Source organism: Apodemus sylvaticus, chromosome 4 (genome assembly GCF_947179515.1).
Source record: "Apodemus sylvaticus chromosome 4, mApoSyl1.1, whole genome shotgun sequence".
NCBI classification, from domain to species: domain Eukaryota; kingdom Metazoa; phylum Chordata; class Mammalia; order Rodentia; family Muridae; genus Apodemus; species Apodemus sylvaticus.
Window position 1 is genome coordinate 22,621,078 of NC_067475.1, and position 5,461 is coordinate 22,626,538.

Sequence of the window (5,461 nt, forward strand, 5' to 3'; positions counted from 1 at the left end):
AAGCCAGCTAGTCCTCTTCCAAGGTTTCTGCTCCAGGTCCCTGCCTTGACCTCCTGTCACAATTTCCCTCATCAGTGGATTGTGAACTGGAAGTGTAAACTGAAATAAATCCTTGCACACCCAGCTGCTGTTATCCGTGTGATTTTATCAAAGCAGCAACAAAACAAACTAGAAAAACCTCCCAGCGTCACAGTTATAGTTATGTTTTTTCTTCCCCTCAGAAGACAAGAAGTAGATGTTATGATGGGTGGATAGCCACGGGATGATGCCTGAAACCTTTATACCTAGAGCAACCCAAACACTGCAGGACTCTCAACAGTTAGGACAAAACAAAAGTCCAAGATTGTTTACATTTAAAACAAAACTCAGAGAGGTGCAAAGAAGAGGAGGAAGAAGAAGAGGGGAGAAAGAGAGAGAGAGAGAGAGAGAGAGAGAGAGACCTACTATACTAGAATACATATTTGTTTCTATGAGATATAAACAGTTAAGGTGTCATCTGATCTCAGCCCCAGGCTGTTGCTGAATTCTGTCTTCCAGAGTCATTCCACTTCTGATTTCTTGTTCTCAGCACTGTTCACTAGGTTAAAAATGCTGAAGATGGCCATTATCTATTTATTATCTATTTTAGGCCCTAAATAGCTAATAGTGGGCATTTTAAGTGTTCTTTAAAGTTACTTTTATTTTTATACAGGAGTACAATTATATCACATATCTACAGTAAGAGAATAAAACTATATAAAATAAATAAAATGAAAGTGAGCACAGTGATGCCTCCGTTTTGAGGAAATTGCACAGATCCAGAATTATTTCCCCCATTGTGGTGACATATATTTACTCTAAGGTCAATTCTGTTTTAATTTCCAGAAATAAAAGCACATTAGCCAACTAATATGAGTCACCATATAGTTCTACACCATCACTATATATAATATTCTTGCAAATTAAGTCATTTTACATTCTTTCATTTATCACACTTCTTACATCTTTCCCAAATGACACATTTTAGTACATATATTCATAAAACGATATTTTAGAAGTCCTGGGGTTTTACCAAAGTGAATAAGTTCTACATGCTTCAAATAGAAATGCATAGTACAATTTGATGTTTAAACTGTCTCCTGCTTAAAGACCTACCCAGATTAGGCATGTGACATACATAGATGACTACAAAGACATCAGCATTTATTCATTGTTTACTACATGTTAACATCCTCAGCACAGAGAGCATTTATCTCATCTATGGTAGACTCACTCCACTCTAGGCCTCCTCATTGTCATAATGCTAGGAATGTTCAGTAAATATGGTCTTTGAAAACCAATATACCTGACTTGTCTTACTGTTGCTAATAGTTGGATGCTGGATAAAGATGATTCCTTTTAACTTTTATTGACAGTATAGAATAGGTTCTTACGATGCAATGCCACATATATCATTTGGAATTTTCTAGTTATTTGTTTTTAAATTTCTGTCCGAAATAGGATGCTATTTATCTGTCATATGACTCTGACAGACTGCAGTAAATAATGTCTAAATTGAAGGAAAAGGAATATCAGAAAGGTCTGGCAATTTCAGAAACGTACTTAAAGCTGCATAGTTAGAATACAGTACTGGCTCTTCGAATGCATGGTCAATTCTATTAAGGCCAATATCCTTCCTCTGATGTTCTGTTGCTGTGATTTAAGTTAGCATGAATCATCACACATCATTTTCTGTTTTTAAGAATTAAGGAAAAAATAACACTTTCACAGTGCTATGAATTAGATTCCAGACAATGCAAATCAATCATAAGAAATATATAAACGCTCAACATAATTTCTAACTAGAGATGATGAAAACATATCTTTATTAAGTGATCAAGCATCATATACATAAAATATATTTTGTAACACGTATATATAACAATATGCTTAGTCAGTATTTTCTTCATTCATCTTCAGTATTTGTATTAACTGCAAAACAATTTGCAAAACCTTTTGTTTTTAAAAGGTACAAAGTCCTTCAAATATATTCATAATATATAGGCATCAAAATTATATTAAAAATCTGACTACTTTATAGGCATAGAAAAACTTCAAGAACAAAAATAAATTTCATATTTTAAACTGCTGAAATATAAGAAAAATAAAGGGAATTCCTATTTTCACTCAGGAATTTATCAAACTCTCTTTTGAACCAGAAGTAACCTGCTATGTTATTTTTTTTTTTTACTCAATTTGCTACTCCTTAATCACGCAACTGGTGCTTAACATTGTCACACAGTTCACTGCACAGATATCCCATTAGCCTCATTGAAATGATAAATTATGCCCTGATTGGTTGAGTGTTTGATATTTCTTTTAAGCCACACCCTTCTGAACAAGTGTTTCTATTTTTCTCAGGACACACCATACTCTTATAGCTGACATGTTCCAATATATGTTTCATATCACTTAGATTTTGTTCTTCTTTGGTAATTGAAAACAAGATAAGCAAATTAATCACCTTTGCAAGTGTGGGATTCAGCGTTTGTGATTAAACTGAAGCAGGATATAGGAAAGCCTGTGTGCTGAGAGGAAATGGTACAGAGTTTAGTTTGCTCATTGGCATGTGTAGACTATCAGGGAAACACTGATATGGAATGATGTGGGCAGATAAGTCTGCACCCAAGCTCTGAAATAGAACATTAATTGGAATTGGTTACGTTTAGAATTAAATGAAAATGAAGGCATATCATACCATAACTTATGGGACACAAAGAGTGCAGTACTAAGAGAAAAGCTCATATCTCTAAGTGCCTCCAAAAAGAAACAGGAGAGAGCATACACTAGCAGCTTGACAGCACATCTGAAAGCTCTAGAACAACAACAATAAAAAAAAAAAGCAAATACACACAAGAGGAGTAGATGACAGGAAATAAAAAAAACTTAGGGCTCAAATCAACCAAGTAGAAACAAAAATAACTATACAAAGAATCAATAAAACCAGGAGCTGGTTCTTTGATAAAATCAACAAGATAGATAAACCCTTAGCCAGACTAACCATAGGGCACAGAGACAGTATCCAAGTTAACAAAATTAGAAATGAAAAGGGAGGCATAACAAAGGAAACTGAGGAAATTCAAAAAATCACCAGATGCTACTATAAAACCCTATATTCAACAAAGCTAGAAAATCTGGATGAAATGGACAATTTTGAAGACAGATACCAAAGTTAAATCAGGATCAAACAAACCATCTAAACAGTTCCATAATCCCTAAAGAAATAGCAGCAGCCACTAAAAGTCTCACAACAACAACAACAAAAAGCCAAGACTATATGGGTTTAGTGCAGAATTCTATCAGACCTTCAAAGAAGACCTAATACCAATACTCTTCAAACTATTTCACAAAATAGAAACAGAAGGAACATTACCAAATTTGTTCTATGAAGCCACAATTATGCTTATACTTAAACTGCACAAAAGACCTGACAAAGAAAGAGAACTTCAGACCAATTTCCCTTATGAACATGGTTTCAGAAATACTCAATAAAATTCTCTCAAACCAAATCTAAGAACACATCAAAATGATCTTTCACCATGATCAAGCAGGCTTCATCCCTGGGATGAAGTGATGGTTCAATATATGGAAATCTATTAACATAATCAATTACATAAACAAACTCAAAGGAAAATACACTTGATCATTTCATTAGATGCTGAAAAAGCATCTGACAAAATTCAACATAGCTTCATGTTAAAAGTCTTGGAAAGATCAGGAATTCAAGGCCCATACTTAAACATAGTAAAGCAGTATATAGATAACCAGTAGCCCACATTAAAATAAATGGAAAACATTTAGCAATGTCACTAAAATCAGGGACTAGAAGAAACTGCCCACTCTCTCCCTACCTATTCATTATAGTACTTGTAATTCTAGCAAGATCAATTAGACAACAAAAGGAGGTCAAAAGGATAGAAAGGAAGAAGTCCTTTCCAATTAGTATACTTAACTGACACCAAAAATTCTACCAGAGAACTCCTAAACCTGATAAACAACTTAAGCAAGGTGGCTGGATATAAAATTAACTCAAACAAATCAGTAGCCTTTATCTACTCAAAGGATAAACATGAGATAAGAAATCGGGGGAAAGATACTCTTCATAATAGTCACAAACAATATAAAATATCTTGGTGTGACTGCAACCAAACAAGTGAAAGATCTGTATGACAAGAATTTCAAGTCTCTGAAGAAAGAAATTGAAGAAGACCTCAGAAGACAGAAAGATCTCCCATGCTTGTGGATTGGCAGGATAAATATAGCAAAAAATGGCCATCTTGACAAAAGCAACCTTTCAATGCAATCTCCATCAAATTCCAACTCAATTCTTCATAGAGATGGAAAGAGAAAATTTCAAATTCATATAGAATAACAAAACAAAACAAAACATAAAACAGGATATTAAACTATTCCCAACAAGAACTTCTCAGGGAATCACTATCCCTGACCTAAAGGTGTACAAAAAAGCAATGGTGTTAAAAAAATTTGCATGGTATTGGTACAATGACAGACAGGTAGATTAATGGAAAAGAACTGAAGACCCAGAAATGAACCCACACACCTATGGTCATTTGATCTTTGACAATGAAGCTAAAACAGTCTAGTGCATAAAGACAGCATTTTCAACAAATGGTGCTCATTCAACTGGTGGTTAACATGTAGGAGAATGCTAATTGATTCATTCTTATCTCCCTGTACAAAGCTCAAATCCAAGTGGATCAAGGACATCCACATAAAACCAGATACACTGAATCTAACAGAGGAACAATTGGGAGAAGTCTCAAACACATGGGCACAGCAGAAATTTTTCTGAAAATAAAACCAATGGCATATGCTTTAAGATCAAGACTCAAAAAAATGGGACCTCATAAAATTGCAAAGCTTCTGTAAGGCAAAAATCACAGTCAATAGGACAAAATGGCAACCAACAGATTGGGAAAAGATCTTTATCAATTCTACACCCAATAGAAGGCTAATAGCCAATATATACAAAAAACTCAAGGAGTTAGACTCCAGGGAATCAAATGACCCTATTAAAAAATTGGGGAACAGAGCTAAATAGAGAATTCTCAAGTGAAGAAATTCAAATGGCTGAGAAACCTAAAGAAATGTTCAACATCCTTAGTTATCAAGGAAATACAAATGAAAATGACCCTGAGATTCCACCTCACACCAGTCAAAATGGCTAAAATCAAAAACTCAGGTAACAGTAGATGCTGGTGAGGATGTGGAGAAAGAGGGACACTCCTCCATTGCTGGTGGGATTGCAAACTGGTACAACCACTCTCAAATTCAGTCTGGCAGTACCTCAGAAAATTGGACATAGTACTACCTGAGGACCCAGCTATACCACTCCCGGGCATATACCCAGAAGATGCTCCAACATGTAATAAGGACACATGCTCCACTATGTTCATAGCAGCCTTATTTATAACAGCCAGAA